Source organism: Apium graveolens, chromosome 2 (assembly GCF_009905375.1).
Source record: "Apium graveolens cultivar Ventura chromosome 2, ASM990537v1, whole genome shotgun sequence".
In the NCBI taxonomy this organism is placed as follows: domain Eukaryota; kingdom Viridiplantae; phylum Streptophyta; class Magnoliopsida; order Apiales; family Apiaceae; genus Apium; species Apium graveolens.
The window spans coordinates 57585929-57607593 of NC_133648.1; positions in this window are offsets into that span (position 1 = coordinate 57585929).

Here is a 21665-nt window from a genome sequence, read left to right on the forward strand (position 1 = left end):
TTGGGCTACTACCAGCCGTCCTCTGATTAGATCTATCATATCCTTGGTCCTTTGGACTACTGCGGGTCCGAGCATCTTGCGCTCTAAACCTTCATCCTAACATAAGGGAGATCGACATTGTCTTCCCTCAAGGATCTCATAAGGCGATACCTCAATACTGACATATGATCTATTGTCGTAAGAAAACTCAACCCGTGTTAAGTGATCATTTCAATTTCTTTCAAGTCTATTGCACAGACTCTTATTATAGCTTTTAGCATTAGAGCTTTTGCTTCTCACTACCCATCCTTTTTCCCAGTTCGTAGTCGCTACTATCTTCCGTTCCTAATATTATACTAGTTATACTTTTGCTCGTTAGCGTTCTATAACCTTTTAATAACCACGCCAACCTTAGTATCACGAATGTGTTTCCATTCCGCATACTACCACCACTTTATTACTCTTTTTTCAGTTATTTCTATTTTCCAAAGTTTGATTAATCATATAGAAGTAAAGGAATTTGTTGAGAGATCACTATGATCATGAACACTTGTTATATCGCATAGTTAGTACAGAAGGTGGCCAGCCTTTAGTACTTGACAAGCAATTAAACAACATGTGGTATCCTACTAGGCTTCTATCACAAAGATAGATAGTCATTCGACAATACCTCCCCTTCTGGAAGGGTTGTTCTTCTCAGCTTACATGAAATGAAAAGAAGAGAAAAGAACGAACTGAAGAGAATTGTATATATGAAAAAATATACTGCCATAAAATATCTGGCTTGGAACCTACCTCTGAACTATAGAGGTGTGTCATAGGAGAACAAAACATATACGTATTTATATCAGCATCAAGCATTATAGCCTCGTATTTCCCATGCCTAAATATTTTCGCTATCCCGTCCATCATTCTATGGACCCACACTCTTCCTCGAGCTTATACATAATCACCTTTGAAACTCCCTCGACATCGAAAATCGAATCTGGGATCTCATTCTATACATCATCGTTACTAGAATTCTATGCTTGCACCGCAACCTTCCTCGTATAATAATACGACTCTCTATTGATAAGAAAGAATAATAATTCACTAGGTAGATACTCTACTTAATTAGTCTATCAATGATAACTTATACACTACCACGACCCGATTAGTGGTACTCAATCTCAACACCCATTCCAATACAACTCTCACGGTTGTAATTAGCTCATTACTTGCAGAATCATTGCTGCCTTACTATGGTCCACCACTGACCTACTGTTGTCATTCATTTTCCATGAAGTCTTAATAGCTAACCATACGGAGTCCATACATGTCGTATCAAATCCTTCTAAGGAGGTAACATAATCACCATTCATGATTCATGGAGTACACTCCTGATCCTGACATACATACATGACATGAAGCATATAAAATTACAGAAGAGTTTCAATCAAAGTACCGATAGCAGGTTAATACCATTCTTAATCATATGCCTTCAATAGAAGACTTAACTCAAAGGTTTGTTTGGTCCTTTTTGAAACATGGTCCTGGCTTATCTCAAGATAGGACCTTCTAAGATAGATAGCCCGTTCATGGCGATTACACAAATTAAACCTTTACCAACTACTATTACGGTTGGGTATTGCACAGTCATCAGAAGGAATGTCAATCTTCCAAACCATAATTCAACCTTCACATTTTTAACCATCATCACTGTATTCTTTTGGCACACGCGCCTATAATTTTTCCTTTTACCGTTAAAGTGTCGGCCACCTCTTTGGCCTTTCCTGATAGTAATAGTTCCTTACAGTCAATGTCTTTTAACCACCTTCAACTAAATTTTCTACCTCATTTCAATCACAGCTTATGTGAAGATGTTTTCCTTAAAATCTGATAAGTAAAAAAAAATCACCATTTTTCCATAAGTTATTGCCTCAGTCTTTAGAGGTTAATCACTGTCATGACTGACTCTCAATCATAATTAGAACATCTTTTATATTAAGTCCTAATTGTCCTAAATAATTTCGACCATTACTGGTTCGATCCATACTTTCTCGTGGTTTAACACGTGCCCCACTTGGCAACATTATAATTACGTCATATTTCCTTTATCAACATTTCTATTCTTGAGAATTTTGAATATTTCCTTTCTCCTTGTAAAACCTCTAAGGTTATCCTTGAATCGTTCCTCCTGTATTCCCTAGATACAGGGCATATCAAAATACCATTTACTAATACTAGAACCATTGTCTATATACTTTTGAAAAAAAATTTCTCCACTGATCCTTAAAGGTTATTATTACCTTAATCCTTTCCAATTCATACTGTCAAAACTCATACTATCCCTATTAAGGGTGAAATGCCAACCTTTATGCATTCCCCTAGGATTCATTTTAAGTTACCGATGTTCTATCCTTAATTCCACCTTTAAAGGTACCTGCATCCTTCCATGGTTAAATCAAGTCATATATCCCTGATAAGGGTGTCTTATTCAATCATTCCCACCTCGATAGTATATGTCTAATTCCACCATAACATCTGTATTCAAAATGGGGTCAATCAATATGGCCTCCAAAAGATAGCAACGGTTATCCGCTTGTCTTGCCTAATTTGGTAACGATAACAAGGATATTCTGGAAGATATTGGTCGTGTTCAACGTGAACCTCTTCTTAATAATTCCTTATTTACTTTCGTTGTTTATCTCAACAGTCACCTCAATGTTGGGATATCTCTTATACCTGGCGCCTCCCTTTCTGGGTATCGAGCCACCGGTCTTACATTTCACATTATTGAAGGTCACTTCCTTCATCCAACTTTCCTACTTTCTTGTCTCCTTAGTCTATCCGCGTCTTATTATTTATCCTTCGAACTATCTAAAGGTTTCCTCGAATCCTCCCAACTTACAGGGGATAAAATATATGTATCTCTTACACCTTCAACCATCTATTTTAACTCATGGTGAATCATCCTCATCCTGACGATTACATACTTTTTTATTTCTATTGCTACGAGTCTTTAGGGTTTCCTCATACCCAACTCCCTTATCATACCTCAACTCTATTGCCCTTGTATTCCTTTCCACTTCAGTTTCTTTTTATTTTCCTTTCTCTTACCATTTTTTTTTGAACCAACACAACATAAGCATTGATTTCAAACATCCCGTCATTCTGGATTCGTGTCCTCAGAACGAATCTTGATAACTTTTACAACTTAGACTCATAATTTATCATACTCGTCTGCCTTTGTTCTGGCTCTAAAGCTTTTACACTATCTCCTTATCTTTGGGAATTACTTTCCCGAAAACAATTGACTGAACTTAAATCAGTTTATTATAATCTCTTGCTCCATGCCTTCCTTGGCCTTTCACCGGCGGGTGGTCTCTCTCTTAGGAGGGTAAGTGATAAAAACAGTCTTTTGTGATTCGTCAATCATTTAGAATCTCAAATGATTCCTATATTTCCTTTAGTCAGGCTCTTGCCTCGACTGGGTCAGCTTGTTCCTTGGAACTCTGAGAGCTTAGCGATTTAAAGGTCCTGAAAGAATTTCTCACCGCATTGTTTCCTCAGGGTAGTGGTTGGGGATAATAGTCTAAGTTCTGTCTAGACAGGTCCATGAATTGCCGTATAGGAGTACCGTCTCGGGTCTCCTTTTCTTACTCGACTTTCTGTTTCCTTAGTATGAAATGTTTCATCCTACTCCCCATAATTGGGGTCATCTTTTAATTTAAAATCCTCATTTTCCACTCCATTATGTCATGGGTTCCTTCTATCTTGATGGCGACCTCCCTGACTATCACGTTCAGGGTTTGCTCTAAATCTTATTCCTCAAACTATGGCTCTCATCTAAGTTCTCATCCTTATGCTCTTGAACTTTCGGAACCCAAATTCTATAGGAATACCTCATTATTCCCTTATCATCTTTCTCTGGCACCGTATGCTCTTTTCCAATAATTCGGTCTCTATTGCAATCTCAAACAGCTTTTCGGTACCGGCTCCGGTTACCTTCACTACTATTTCCAAAATCTCTTATAAACTCTCCCAAAGACATTATCATCTTGAGTCTCTCCTTTTTACTAAGGGCATCAGCCACCATATAGGATTTCCCCGAATGATAAAGAATCTCCCAATCATAATTCTTGATTAGCTCTAACCGCCTCCTCTGGCGTATGTTGAGCTCTTTCTACGCAAAATGTACTAGAGCTCCTATGGTTTGTGTAAATCTCGCACTTCTATCCATACAAGTAGTGCCTCCAATATTTAGGGCAAACCTATTGCCACGAGCCCAAGCTCATGGGTGGGGATATCGAATTTTATATTCCCTTAATTGTCTTGACGCAGACACGATTATCTTGCTGTGCTATATAAGAAGCACCCTAATTCCTTATGCGAAGCGTCACTTACAACTCACAAAATCTCCTTTTCCATCCGGCAACGCCAGCATAGGGGCCATTACCAACCTCTGCTTCAGTTCTTGAAAGCTGTTCTCGCATTTCTCTGTCCATTCGAACTTCTCAGTCTTACGAGTAAGCCGCGTTAAAGGGGCTACTATCTTCACAAACTTGAACGAACCTCCGGTAGTGACCGGCCAATCCTACCTCTGGTAGTCGACCTAGCCATGGTCATCAATTCCTCAGTGGTCCTTTATTCATTCTTGTCAGGATCCTCCACGGGATCCTCCTCAGCAACAATCCCTTCTAGGACAACATCCTCAACCGCTACACCCTTAATATCAACATCATCCGGTCCTGCATTAGGACACTCTATCGGATCCACAATCCGATCTCCAATTAGTAATAAAATATCATCGCACTGTTGCTCCTCAACCTCAGGGTTCGGAGTCCCGCTACCATATACGATAACGAACTACGCTCCTATCACGATATTTATAAGGGTTCCCATAAGGGTTTTAACTGTCAGTACTACGTTAGGTAGCCCGACTATGAACTTGGCAAGAGTTCTTATTATCTTAGTTAACTTATTATCTTAACGTCCCATCATCTCTGAGGTTTATAACGCTTAGCTCTGATACCACTTCTGTAACACCCCCAGATCCGGGGTCGGGGATCCGGGTCGTCACGGTCTTTCTTTCCACAATATCACTTCACTTAATTAATAATAATAACCTTATGCTGTGACCCCACACTAACACACACCACAACCCGTTATAGTCTCAGAGATGAAATTTAAATAAGTACAAGTCTTTGAATCCACAATTTAAAAGTTATTACAACCCAAAATGATTACTTGATAAATTTACAGTTAATTGCCATTATCTGCCACCAGTTATAATTATACATAATTGATTCTCAAAAGTAGATGGTCTGATCTACAATAGATCTACCTCTGCAGCTATAGCAGCTATAACATCCACGGGAAGATGCGGGACGCTTCCCACGCGCTTGCGCTGGGTCTGCTGGAGTCTGGCCATCTTTCCTAACTGTTGTTGTGTGATGAAGAAATAAAGCAAGGGTGAGCAGCAAGCCCACCAAAATAATATGTATAATGATTAATAGTATATGAGCCTACTCATAATACTCATGAAAGTCTTGGTCAAAAGAAATGAACCAAGTTTGATATCTTAATGCGATGAAGTCGCAAAATATTCAGTATATGTACATATATACTTTTCAAAATATTGGAAGTCCTCTTCCATGCATAATATACACAAAGTCCCAGTGTATAACTGTATAAAAAAAATATCATTGCAAGGTGATCTCATATATCTAACCTTGTCTCAACGTTTTTCTGAAAATCTTTGTCATTCATAAGACAATTATTAATTAGATATAAGTTTAAAAGATGAAGTTACAAGATACCCCAATATACTTATATCTTTCCCAAATACTACTTGAACTACCACCGTTCAAGTTATAATCAGTTTCAAAAGTTCATCACATAGATGAGACTACAAGACAAGATTTGAATAGATTCAATCTTTAAAATATTATTAAAGGAAATGAAGTTATGACATACTTCATTAAGTTCTGATATATATATATATCCACATATACTTCTTCCTTTATACATTTCCTGAAAACATCTGTCATGTTAAGTATGAACAGAGTTTGAAACATCCAATGAATTTTGGAAAGGAAAAGAATTTTGGCATAAACCAGATATCTTGCTGATCAGGCAAAGATACCCATAAGTAACCTTTTCTACTAGTAGATGGACGAATTCCCCACTGGTCATCACCCTGGCCGCATTAGGACCTATGCTGGACTGCCACTCAGCCACTTATGCATTTGATGGACTCCCACTGAGCCACTTACACTATCATGGACGCCCACTGAGCCCATGTTGCTTATGCCGACTCAATAGATGGACTTACTTCCCGAACGTTGGGTAAGTAATCAATTCATTTACCAAAACTGCAACCTTGTTGCGAATATAAAATACACCACAGAGCCGGATCCCTCAGGTTTTAAGCGAGTATTTAAATCCCCTTAAAAAGGAAGATCTTAAATATAAAAATGAGTTTTGGGATCCGCTCTAACTTTTAAAAATCATTTTGAAGACTCGAAAACACTTTATAGAGTGTTTGGAGTAAAGCTGATTTAATGAAGTAAATCAGTCCCCAGAATATTTAGAAAATGACTGAATATTATTAATTAAATAATATTCCCATAAAGAATAATCTTTATAAAAATAATTGAAGTAGAAGCATTAAAATTTATACTTGAAACGAGTATTAAATAACCAAAGATATACTTATATGAAAGTATTATCTTCATTTGAATAATCGAAAAATAAGTTTGATTATCGACACCTTATTCTTTAATACAATAAAGAATATTATTAAGTAATAAGCGGAGTCATAATACCTCGAATGAATAATATAAATAATATTCATTAAATGAAATAAAGGAGTCAATACATCCTCAAATGACTGTCCAATTAATAATCATTAATTAATATAAACTGAGTCATAAGCCCTCGAATGAATATTCGAAATAGGATTCAATTAATAAATTAAAAGTTATCGAATAAACCTTATTCGATTAATAGTTTGGAAAACTATAACCATATATATATATAAGTATATATATATATTTATATGCATATATACAAAATCTACTCGGGATCCTCGACTCCCGGTTTAGAAATATGTTCACCTTTTATCCCTTATACTAAGGGTATACGCAACTACTTGCTTATTTCTAGCATAGGTATTATGCAACTATAAGCATTGACATCCACAGATAGATAACCAGATTACGAAACAGACATGCATATATACCATATCAGCATGCTCCAATATATCGCAAAATTTGCTAATAACAATCATGCACTATCACAAGATAATGCATATACATATATTTACATCACAACAACAGTATAACGGGTAGAAAACTTGCCTGAGCGACTTGGGGTGATAAAAGGCTCGGGACGAGTCTGGTAACCTATAAACAACAAGTAAGTTGGAATTAAACCAAAATCACTTGTAAATCTATACTTTAACTAACTTAGACTCTAACGCTTGTTTTGCGCTCACTGATTCGCTTAAGTCACTCGGGTACCCTCGGCTCCACCATTTTTAATAATTTAACCTTTACGAGTTTTAAAGCGATTCCTTCGTGAGTGTCTTACCAACTGCCTAACACACTTACCATAAATGTTTCATACATTAATTAACCCTTTTTGGTCTTTAACCTATGTTTCAAAGTAAGGCGAGGGAAAAAGTTTCGTTCGCGAAACGCCGTTACTTGAAACGGTCGTTTCTCCTAAACCGTGCATCGGAATCGAACGTACAACATATCAAAACGAAGTTCGTAACATGAGCTATCTAAACATGGAAGTGGTCATAATCTAGCAGGGGGTTCTCGGGTCCTAATGCTATGCACAAAAACAGTCCAAAGAAAATCGGACGTTACGACGGCTATGTTTACGCGATTTCCAATATTTTAAACCATTCAAAACCCTCCCAATTCAACCTCAAATCCAACATACAACCAACATCCATCCTTATCACATCATAACAACCCCAACCAATTCAATTTAATCATTTATACTTATGCCTAAGCTTAATTTAACCATACTTAAGTTCTTTTCATCAAAACCTCAAAATTTACCATTCCATTTCACTACCATTTCAAATCCCAAACTCTAATCACAACAACAAGCTATAATATCATCCTACTAATCAAAATCATCTTATAATATATAGGAACCTAGGGTTTGGAGATGGTATACCTTCCTTGAAGTGGTGGGAGGAGCTAGGAAGCCTTAAGAAGCTTTGAGAAGTCTTAGGAAAGCTTGGATCTTCAAGAAAAACAAGAAAAACTTCAAGTTAAAAACTTGAAAATACTATTAATAGTCTTCTTCTTTGATTAAATGAAGAAGATTGAGAAGGAATTGATGGCTTAAACTCATGATATAGCCCTAACTAAGCATGAAGATGATTAGGGAATTAACTCACCAATTTAGGAAGCTTGGATCTTTGATTTTGAATTTCTTGCTCTTTTGAATAGTAAAAAGCCGAGAGCAAAGATGAACCATGCCTTGGTTGCTTTTTGATTTTGATGAAAAATGATTTTGCTTGGCTTGGTTGGCTTGTTTTTGTGTTTGATTTAGTAAATTACCTAGTTGCCCTTGATTTTGTGTGGTTAAAAAGTCACCACATCTCCTCCCTTTTTGTCATGCCTATATCACCTTGCACATGTCATAATGCTCCCACTTGTCCACACCTTGTGGTTTGATAATGTCACAGTCCCTGGCTTCTTGTACAAGCTTGTCTCTTGGTCACTTATTTGTTTTACGGTTCGCTTATCTTTCGTTCTCGTTTATCGTTTGAGGGATCATACCCGGGATCTTATTACTTAGGTTCCCTTATCCTTTCTCAATATATTGTAATCCTTCTATGATCCTCTCTTATAATCCTTTAATTTAAATCCTTTTTATCCTGTTACCTTATACTCAATTCTCTCCGTATCTTGTGGATTTCCGGGAAAAAATCAAAGTGTTCGGAATTGGATTCTGACGATCTTTACATACACTTATATACCACATAGGGTACTAATAATATCCCATAAGATCAATAACAGAACCCCTACATAGTGTGGCATGAAAAGTTTTCTCGTTCAGCAAAAACACTATTCATAAGGGTTTCAAAATTTCCCAAAAATTGGGGTTATTACACTAGTTCAGATCTATGTGGATGACATTATCTTTGGTTCTACAAATGAAAAGCTTTGCCAAAGATTTTCTAAGCTTATGCAGAGTGAATATAAAATGAGCATGATGGGGGAATTAAGTTACTTTCTTGGACTTCAAGTTAGTCAAAGAAATGATAGAATCTTCATCAGCCAAACTAAGTATGTCAAGGATTTATTAAAGAGGTTTGGTATGGTTGATTGTTCACCTGCTTCTACACCTATGTCTACATCAACAAAGTTGGATGAATATTGAAAAGGTAAAAGTGTAGACATTTCAAGCTATAGAGGAATGATTGGATAATTGCTTTACTTAACTGCGAGTAGACCAGACATCATGTTTGCAAGATGTCTTTGTGCAAAATTTCAAGCCAATCCAAAAGAATCACATTTGATGGCTATTAAAAGAATTTTTAGATATTTGAAATGGACTCTTAACTTGGGATTATGGTAACTTAAGGGAACTGGTTTTGAAGCTTTTGGATACACATATGCAGATTTTGTTGGATGCAAGGTGGACAAAAAGAGTACAAGTAGGAGCTGTCAGTTTCTTGGACAAAGACTTGTATCGTGGCATAGCAAGAAACAACAATCTATGTCAACTTCCACAGCTGAAGCAGAATACATAGCTGCTGGAAGTTGTTGTGCTCAAGTGCTTTGGATTAGAAATCAGCTAATGGACTATGACCTAGTGTTACACAAAATTCCAATTATGTGTGATAATACTAGTGCTATATCTATTGTGGCTAATCCAGTCAATCATTCTAGGATAAAGCACATTAATGTAAGATACCATTTTATTAGAGAGCATGCTGCAAATGGTACCATTCAGCTCATTTTTGTTCAACAGAAAAATAATTAGCTGATATTTTTACTAAACCTTTGGATGAATCTACTTTCACTAAACTTATAGGTGAAATTGGAATATTAAATTCTTCATCTTAAGAAAGAACTCAGCTAATGGGTTGCAGCAGATTAATTTCTAATAAATCAAAATTAATTTGATTTAATTAGAAACTAACTGAAATATGAATTATAAATATTTCAGAAATCTCTGCATATTTATTTTTCAAAAAAAAAAATTAACTTGAAAATTTTCAAATTCTAAGTAAACTGCTAAGTTGTTAATTTACATCTTTAATATGTAAAATTAACACAAGGCAGACTTAAACTGATCAAAAGTATATAGAGAACTGAGTTCTCGATAAGTCTAACTGACTTATCGACAAGTCATTTTAAGACTTCTCGAGTGAGTTCTCGATAAATCAATTTACTGACTTCTCGAGTAACTTCTCAATAAGCTTAATTATGACTTATCGATAAGTCATTGTAGAGTTCTCTAGTAATGTTAACTCACAGAGTTCTCTACAAGTATAACTTTCAGACTTATCTATAACTCAGAACTAAAATAATTTGATTTAATAAATTATTTTGGTAAAGTACTCTTGGCAAATTTATTTTGATTTTATTTTGAATTATTCAAATAAAAATTGGAATCAAATTCAGTCCATTTTGGACAAACTGGGTATTTATTTGAGATTTTGATACCCTTATTTTTAGTTCTTTACAAGATTAATTAAAATGACTTATCGATATGTCTTTCATTTCTTAAAATAACTTCTTGATAGACTAGTTCCAAACGTCTATTTTTGAGTTCTCGATAAGTCATTTGCTTTTACTATAAATACCCAGACATCTAGATACATAAACATACTTACAACTTTCGAGATCTCAGGTGACCTAGCTTTTCAATCCAAAATCAATTTCTCTCTCGTTTTCACTCCTTTCTCACTAATTTTCTTTTACCCACTAAACTTCATACTCATATCAATGGCAACCAACAATATTGTACCCTTCATCCCAAATGAGACTAACTTTCTTGCATTTCTGGATGCAAACCAAGCACCTGAAATTTTCCAATATTTTGTCAAGTTCCTATATGAGACATACTTTGTTGGAGCTCTTACTACTAATCCTGTGTTGTGTACTTGGATGTGTTAGGGGACTTTTGGAACACAGCAACAACAAGGATAGTTGTGCATGAGAACCAGGCTGCAACAATTGTGATACACTGCACAATCAAAGGGAAATATGTGGAGATCCTTGAGGATGATGTCAATATGGCATTAGGAATCCCTATTGACAAGCTGGTGGAGGCTCTAACTCAGGATGAGCTATACAAATTCATGGACTTCATCAATTATTTTGAGATCAACCTCGCCAGCATGAACAAGAAGCATCTAAGGAGGGAATGGTCCTTTCTTTTTGACTCAGTAATAAGGGCCTTCACCTGCAGGAAGTAGGGGTTTGACAACATATAAAGTGTTATCTAGAAGCTGGTCTACTCAATGGCTCACAACAAACAAATCAATGTAGGACACTACATACTGGAGGAATTGAGCACCCGGCTAACAATGCCATATGAGTCAAGAGGTAAGGAAATTTTTCTACCTAGATTTATTATGTCAGCTTTAAACTATAAAGTTAATGACATACATATGCTAGAAGGAGTAATTAGTTCACTAATTGGCAATTGTAAGCAAGTATTTAAACTTCTATTTGGATCACTTCTTACTAAGAATAAGGTTCCAGTAATTCTTAAGTTAATACCTTTCATGATTGAAAGATTTAAGACTTACCCTTATTCTATGCCAAACATGAGAACTAGTGCAAGTCAATCTAGTGCAACAATGGTTCCTGAGCCCGTGGAAGCACAAACACAGGCACACCTACAGGAACCTACCCATGTTGAGCCTATTCCTTCTCTACCAATAGCTTCTAGAAAACCAACCACTTCATCCTCTCAAAAGGTTGAAGTGAGTAAAAAGAAGAGAAATGAGATAACCTTGACAGTTATGAATGAGAGTGGTGAGGAACAAACAGAAGCTGAGTCACCATTGGTCAATAGAACATAGAAGAGTAAGAAATCTGAGTTGACCACTCAAGCCACCTCTGTATCCTCCCAAAAGAATTCAGTTGTAAAAATAGGGACTAAACAGACTCTAGATACATTCTCTTAACAAGGTGTGTCTATTGAAAAGAGCATTCACCCCAGTGCATCCTGTATAGAGTCTGCACAGCCTGCACTTACTCAAATCCAAGTGTATGGTAGAAGAAATAAGAATGGAACACACAGTGAGGGCACATCTATTGAAGCTCCCTCATCCTTTCAGGGGGAGCTGCCAACACTCACTTCTGAGCAACAACTTCTAATCTCACAAATTTCTTCTCCATCTACAGCACTTGAATCCAATTCTCAAGTGCAAGCTAAATCAAGTGACTTGGTTCAAGAAACCTTGCTCACCACCCAGACACTATAATCAGATGGTGAGAGGCTACTAGATGGGGTAGACCTTGATGACACCATCAAAACCATGGGGGATTCATCAGTTTTTACTGAAGATCCCATGGATGTTACAAATGCACCTTCATGTGCAAATCAGTCTTCACAGACTGTTAGGTTTGAGGGTAGTACTCCTGAGAGGGAGCTATCCTCTCCAAATCAATTGGAGGTTCCTGTTCCAGGAACAACTCCCCTCAAAACCCTAGCAGAAATTGCCTTAGCAATAGATGCTAGGAGTATAATTGTCAATGACCCTGCTATGGGAGAGGCAAGTTTATCACATTCATGTGACAGTGCTTTGCAAAAAGCACAGAGGTTTGAGGCTGATGTACATGATAGTAACCTAGTCAAATCTCCTCCAATTCAATTGGAGGTTCCCACTACAAGTGGAGGACAACACACTGTCATAAACACAGAGCAATCTGTGAGTAAAACTGTGACTTCAGTCACAGGTGGTTATGTTCCCTCAATAGCTCAACCTTCAACCTCACAATCTCAACAACCACACCTTTTCTCTCAATAGCTGCAAGAATCTGACTCTCAACCTACATCTGTAGATGACCTTCTAGTTGAGCAGATTTCGGGATTAGAAAACATCTCACAACATCTACTCACTTCAAACATGAGCAATCAAGACTATCAAGCTATTATGCTAACCTACAATGAAGAAGTTGAGAAACAAAAGGAGAAGATTGTAAATGATGCATGACAAGATGGTAATGTGGATGCATGGTTGTCTGAGAACTTTGTATTGGAGATGGATCAAGTCTTGGCAAGGTTTAAGGATGAATATGTCACTATTCTTGTAAGCAATGCCAAGGTCTTGACTCCACAGGAAGTCTATGATGCAGTAACTGAGGTCTACAAAGCTCAACTCAAGTCTTTTCACCAATTTGGTAAAACGTTTTGTATATTAAAGTACGTTTCTCGTATTTAAAATAAATATTTAGAAAATTTTGGCAGCAACTTTTCTGTTTATAAGCATACCATTCGATCATAATCGATGTCAATATTCACAACAATCCACAAGTCTCGTCACAACACAAATTCCACAATCACGCAATTATATACGTACAACTCCAATATATAATTTATTTTTATTTATTTATTTTATCAAATTAGGACTCATAATCAATTCATCACCGTTCACCGTTGACTCACCGAAGTTCATCCTCAACGGCTGTACAATTTATTGGTGTCCGACATAATACGGGTTTCCGAATAAATTACACTGATTAAAATAATTTTCCACAACGAAATCTTTTATTTCACGAATATTATTCATATAAATTTCCTGCAGAATAATAATTAAAATTATTATAATATTCCAAATTGAAATCTGCAAAATAGGAGAGGAACAGCAAAAACAACACATAATCGAACATCACCCAACTGAACACACAACCGCACGCAGCCCACGCGCCACCACCCCCACCGGAATTGGGGAAGGGCGGCGATGAGGAATAGGGAAAAAGAAGGCAATCAGACGCAACTCTACTTGCACACACACACACACATATACACACAGGTATAGACATATATACATAAACAAGAGCCAAATCGGAGAAGTTACTGAGAAACAAGCCGGAGAAATCGAACACAAACGGCGGCAATCACCGGGAAGCAAGAGGAGAGGAAGAAACCGAGAGGAAGAGAAAAGAAAACGAAAGAAAACGATCGAGAGAGATAAGAAAGAGAGAGAGATTGAGATTGATGTTAAAACAAGTGACTCACCCCTCCTGCTATTCAATTACACGACACGTGTCCAAATCAAATGGATATGTGTTGTTTCTGACTCACTGCAAGCCGATTCGTATTGTTTTAATCTATTTTGATAATACAATCTATGAATAATATTACTCAAAACCGTACCAAAATAATCTTCAAAATTTCATAAATATCCCGAAGTTTATTAAAACATAAATTTCATAATTTTAAGACAATTTTTGAAACGCAATTTGTACCCGCTTTTAACAATTAAACGAATTAACGCGCGGGTGAAATTAACCCCAAAAATTTCCGAGATAATTTTAAAATTTTCAGAATATTATAATCTTTATAAAATATGAGTTTCGTAATTTTTGAAAAATTCTAGATTTAAATACGGATTTTACAAATAATTGTAATCATAAAATCATTAAAAGATAAATAATTAATAAAATAATGATTTCTCAATTTTATAAAATCCTAAAAATCATTATTGAAATTATAAAATTATAAAATCAATTTTAGAGACCATCCAAATATTTAAGAAAATAAAAATGCAATAAAATCACTTTTAAACGCGAAACAAAACAATCTAAGTTAATAATAAATTACACCATTCCAACCTATTTACCAATAAATCACAGATAAATAATAAAAACAACACATCGCTACCAAAACCAATACACATATTTTATTTAAGCTAATTATTCAACGATTACCCTTTTAAAATAATATAAAATATAAGAGTCGTTATATCCTTTCCCCCTTAAAAAGATTCTGTCCCCAGAATCTGACTTAACTAAACAGATGAGGATATTTATCAAACATGTCTGAGTCTAATTCCCAAGTAGACTCTTCTACTCAAGGATTTCTCCACAAAACTTTCACTATGGGGATCGACTTATTCCTAAGGACTCACTCTTTACGGTCTAAGATTTGGATTGGTTGTTCCACATAGAAAAAACTGGTTGAAGCTCAATTAGTTCGTATTCTATAACTTGATTTGAATCAGGAACATAGGGCTTCAACATGGATATGTGGAACACATTATGGATGTGCTGTAACTACGGTGGTAACGCTATTTCGTAGGCAACTTTCCCTATTTTCTTCAAAACCTCAAATGGTCCTATAAATATGGGGCTAAGTTTACCTTTCTGACCAAATCGTACAAATCCTTTCAAAGGTGATACCTTTAGTAATACAATTGCTCCTATCTTGAAGTTCATATCCTTTTTTATGCAAATCTGCATTCTTTCTCTGCCTATCCTGGGCCGCTTCTAACCTTTTCCGAATTAATGCCACTGCATCTTTAGTCTGATGCACCAGCTCGGGGCCTAACACTTTCTTCTCTCCTACTTCATCCCAATACAATGGTGACCTACACTTACGTCCATACAAAGCTTCGTAGGGCGGCATTCTAATGCTAGCATGGTAGCTGTTGTTGTACGAAAATTCAATCAAAGGTAAGTGTTCATCCCAATTTCCTTTAAAATCCAAGACACAAACTCTTAACATATCCTCTATGGTCTGAATTGTTCTCTCACTTTGATCGTCCGTCTGAGGATGATAGGCGGTACTCATATTCAGCTTGGTTCCTAGACATTCTTGGAACTTGGTCCAATTTCTCGAATTGAATCTCGGGTCTCAATCTGACACAATGGATATAGGAACTCCATGCTTGGTCACTACCTCGTCCAAAATACAGCTTAACTAGCTTTTCCAAATAATATCTTTCCTTGATCGGAAGAAAATGTGCTGACTTGGTCAGCCTATCAATGATTACCCAAATGGCATTGTGATTTGCCCTCGTCTTTGGCAATCCCACTACAAAATCCATTGTAATCTCTTCCCACTTCCGCTGGGGAATCTCCAAGGGTTGTAACACGTGACATTTACTAACCCAGTTGGCAATATCCTTCTTCATTCCTGGCCACCAAAAGTTTTTCTTCAAATCTTGGTACATCTTAGTGCTACCAGGGTGGATAGAAAATTGAGAGTTGTGCACTTCATGTAACACTTCATTCTTCAGTTCCATTACATTAGGAATCCAAACTCTAGAAGAGAATCTCAACATACTTTGACTATCCATTTGGGTACATAATTCTTCTCCTGTTAGAGTGTCTAATTCTTGTTCCATAACTCCCTCTTGACATCTTATGATCTTTTCCATCAATGCCGGTTGGAAGGTAATCTCGTACAGTTGCTCCGGACTTCCATTTGGTACTCAAACTTCAATCTCCATCTTTTCTAAGTCTCGTGCTAGTTTGTCCGCAATCTGAACCATATTTAGCTTCTCTTTTCTACTCAAGGCATCAGCCACCACATTGGCTTTTCCTGGATGATAATTAATTGAACAATTGTAGTCCTTAATCAATTCCAACCACCTTCTCTATCTCATGTTCAAATCCTTCTGCGTGAATATGTACTTCAGGCTTTTATGATCCGTGTAAATATCGCACTTCTCTCCATACAAGTAATGTCTCCATAATTTCAAAGCAAATACTATAGCTGCCAACTCAAGATCATGGACTAGATACCTCTTCTCGTGAGTCTTTAGTTGTCTGGAGGCGTAGGTGATGACTTTATTGTGTTGCGTCAATACACAACCCAAACTTTTCAAAGAAGCGTTGCTATAAATCGCAAAGTTTCCCGTCTCATCTGGAAATGCTAGTACTGGAGTTGATACTAGTCTCCTCTTCAATTCCTGGAAACTTTCTTCACACTTTTCCGTCCAAATAAATTTCTCATTCTTCCTAGTTAACTTGGTTAATGGAGATGCGATCTTAGAGAAATCCTTTACAAACCTTCGGCAATAACCTGCTAGTCCAAGAAAACTTCTTATTTCCATCGGAGTCTTCATTGATCCCACTTGGATACAACTTCAATCTTTACAGGGTCTACCTTGTTACCTTCCTTACTTACCACGTGTCCAAGAAACTATACTTCTGACAACCAAAACTCACACTTGGAAAACTTCGTATACAGTTGCTTTTCTCTTAACCTCTGAAGGGAAATCCGTAAATGCGTTTCGTGATCTTCTGGAGTCTTTGAATATATGAGGATGTCATCAATATATACAATAACAAACTTATCCAAATACTCCTTATACACCCGGTTCATTAAATCCATAAAAGCTTCCGGTACATTAGTCAATCCAAACGACATCACTAAGAACTCATAACAGCTATACCTTGTTCTGAATGCAGTCTTGGGGATATCTTCGGGCTTAATCTTCAATTAGTGGTAGCCAGACCTTAAATTAATCTTTGAAAAACAACATGCTCCTTTTAGCTGGTCAAATAAATCATCAATCCTCGACAAAGGATACTTGATCTTTATTGTCAACTTGTTTAGTTCTCTATATTCAATGCATAACCTTATACTTCCATCCTTCTTCTTTACGAATAACACTGGATCACCTCATGGAGAAACACTGGGTCGAATAACTCCCTTATCCAATAGTTCCTGAAGTTGCTTGGCCAATTCTTTCATTTCCACTAGAACCATTCTATATGGAGCTTTGGACACTAGTTCGGCTCCTGGTATCAAATCAATGGAGAACTCTATCTCTCGATCAGGTGGTAATCCTGGAAATTCTTCTGGAAAAATGTCGGGAAATTCTCTTACTATAGGGATCTCATCCAAGGTAGGGGTCTCTTTCTTCGTATCCACCACATGAGCCAAATATGCTTCACACCCTTGCCATAACAATTTCTTTTCTTGTAATACTGAAAGAAACTTTTTGTCCTGCCTCTGTCCTTGGTAGTTTATCCTTACATTATCTGCGGTATACATAATAATTCTCTTTTTCTTGCAGTCAATATTTGCCTTACAGGGACAACCAATCCATGCCTAGAATAACATCGAATTCTCATAACTCAAAAGGTATTAGGTCGACAGGGAAAGTATGACCTGAAATTTCTATGGAACACTTAGGACAAAATTGACTTACGGGCACTTTGTCTTTATTAGCCACCTCTATGGTCAAAGGTTCATTTAGGTCTTCCAACATTAATTGCATTTTATTCACACAATTCATGGATATAAAAGATTTGGACGCTCCCGAATCAAATAAAATGTTAACAGGTACGGAATTAAGAGAAAGCGTACCTGTAACTACATCGGAATCCTGAGCCGGAGATTTCCTAGTCATCTTAAAGGTTCTAGCTCTAGCGGTACTTGTTGTCGGTCCTTGGGACACACTTCTTCCAATACTATCCTGAGCTACTGATCTGTAATTCCTAGCAATATGCCTCACTTTGCCGCAACTAAAATAGGTTACTCCTTGGGTCTCAGACTTGCACTCAGTGGAATAATGACCCTTCTGGCCACAGTTAAAATAGTTGAAATTTTCTCTGCACTGACCACTGTACTTCTTTCCGCATGTCTTACAGTCGATCACTGGCTTATTGAACTTTGTTGGAGCAGAACTAACTGAAGTAGTACTAGGCCTAGCCTGGGGAAATTCTGTCTCCTGAACTTCCTATCCTTATTATTTCCAAATCGGCGCTGAAACTTCTGACTTACTCCTCCTGGTTCTGACCTAGTAGATCCACCTTCAGACTTTCTTTTCTTCTCGCCCTGCTCCTTAGCAGCTAACCTGAACTACCGAAGTATATGTCTTGAGTTGTAAAGCTACAACTCCACTCCTAATCTCTGGCTTCAACCCTTGTTGAAACCACTTCGCTCGCTGAGCTTCCGAACTCACATACTCTGGTGTTATACGGGCCAATTCCGTGAACTTGGCTTCATACTCCGTGGCACTCCTATCTCCTTGCTTCAACTCCAAAAACTCCATCTCCATCTGACTCTCGAGACAATCTGTAAAGTATTTTTCCAAGAACAGTTCTGTAAATCGGGTCCATGGAATAGGACCTTCTCCTTCTAACGCTCGCGTAAACTCCCACCAATAGTTTGAATCATTTTTTAGAAAATAACTAGCATAATCTGTCTTTAAATCTTCACTCACCTTGGTGAGTGCAAAAGCCTTCTCCTTTCCTTTAACCATATCCTGGCAGCAACAGGATCCACTTCACCTTTAAATTATGGGGGTTTCATAGGCTGGAATGACTTAAAACTAACAACTTGGTTTGTTCCCCTCATCTCATGCTGCTGTTGGATCTGCAGCTGCTGCTATTGGATTTGCTGTTGTTGTTACTGTATGAGCCGTTGTTGTTGTTGTTGTTGTTGTTGTTGTTGTTGCTACTGGAATTGTTGTTGCTGCTGCTGGAATTGCTGTTGCTGTTGGGCCAGCTGAGTAGACTGCTGATGCAACAAATCTATCAATTCACTCATGGAGGGATCCCCAGCAGACCCGTTATTGGATTGAGAATTCTTCTTTAGTGGCATTCTCCTGAAATATAGCAGTCATATATAAGAAATGGATTGCTCCAAGCAGTTTAATTGGATTCACCTTGAGTGAATGATCATAATCTAGAAATGCCAGCAACAGAAGCAACAATGATAGTAACAACAATAATAAAAGCACACAAGGATATATAAGAATTGAACAACAAAATAAAGCAGCTACTGTATAACAATCAACAGAAATCCAACTGATACAACTGAAATCCAACTGAAAAGAAACCATCCAAATACACAACAAAACTGGCTGTCATAACAGCCTCCGCCTACTACAAACTACCACAACATAATGTACATATATAAATAAAACAACTACAGAACTCCTGGAAGCCAACTTTGAGCTCTGTATCTCATTGCTGCAGACCGGGTCTAACCACTGCCACTGCCACCGATAGAACCTAACTCAAACACCAACCAGTTCACCAGGTCCTGGTATTGAATGACCCTGAGCTCTGAGCTAATAAAATGGTCAATAGATCTAGCCCTCTCAACAGCAGTCTGGGTCAAAGATCGCACACAGGCCTGCACCTTAGGTGAAGGGGCAGGGATGCCCTGGAAAGATCCAACTGGTATCTGGTCAAGCTGTGCAGCCAGCCCCGGGCTCTGCTCTCTAATGAAAGACCTATTCACCGCTTGGTGAACATGGTAGGGAATCGGGGAAGAGGTACCGCTAGGGGTAGATGGAGGAACCGGAGGTCTAGAAGAGGAAGAACTGGGACCACAGCCGGGAGGAAAGTCCCTAATAGCAGACACAGACCTACGTACCCAGTGAGGACGGGCACTAGGTCCAGGGATATCCCTCAGTATGAATGAAGGAACTGGTGGGGGAGGCAAATGAGTCTCCTCATCTATAACGTCTGTTAGATATATTTGATAATGTCATGTCTAATATGATTTATGTTTTGTTTTCAGATCTTACTTAAACATGACAAATCAGTACTTAACTTGGATCAGCACTTATACTGAAATCAGAAATTAAGTGATCAGTACTTAAGATTCAGGAGATATTTATCAGGAGATAATATCAGGACTTAAATGAAACTTTCAGATAAGGAAGGCGGCTGATTGAAAGGAAAGAAGATCAAGACAAATGTAAGAAGAGATATGCATGAAGAAGGAATTCTGTGAAGAATGGAATACTTGGAAGAAAAGATAACAGATTGATATATTTTAGGAAGCAGAATTATATTCCATATCAATTAGTGATTATCTTGTAACTGTGTAGTATATAAACACAGACATAGGGTTTACACTATAAGTGTTATCATTATCGAGAATATTATTCATTGTAACCCTAGCAGCCTTCGTGATATTTGTTCATCACTGAGAGAGGACAGTTCTACATTGTAACAGAGTTTAATAAAGTTTGTTTTCTGTTACTTGTGTTCTTTGATTTCAATTTGATTGTGCTATACACTGTATTCAACCCCCTTCTACAGTGTGTGTGACCTAACTAGTGGTATCAGAGCCTATCTATTAACACACAAACAATTTAAGATCCAAAAACAATCATTTCTGAAGCAGAAACTCCAACCAAGCCCACCAAAACTGAAGAACCCCCAAAGACTCAAATCCATAGTCGATATGAGGCTATTAGAGTTCCCATACTAAAACCATCTGAATATCCCATATAGAAGGTGAGGATGACTATGTTTCTGGAAGCTATAGATCTAAAATATCTTGATAGAATCAATAAAGGACCTCACAAGCCAACAAAACTCGTTGTTGTAGTTGTAGGTGAAGCAGCAAAGTCTGTACCAAAGGAGAAGAGTGATTACACTGCTGAAGATATCGCATCAATTGCTAAGGATGCTAAGGTACGACACTTGCTGCATAGTGCCAGTGATAATGTAATGTCAAACAAGGTAATTAACTGCGAGACTACAAAGGAGATATGGGATGCCTTGGAGACAAGGTGCCAGGGAACTGATTCGATTAAGAAGAACAGGAAGACAATACTCACTCAAGAGTATGAACACTTTGACTCAAAGCCTAATGAGTCATTGGCTGATTTATATGACATATTTGTCAAACTCTTGAATGATTTGTCACTAGTTGATAAGGAGTATGATCTTGAAGATTCAAACCTTAAATTCCTGTTAGCTCTTCCTGAAAGTTGGGATTTGAAGGCAACA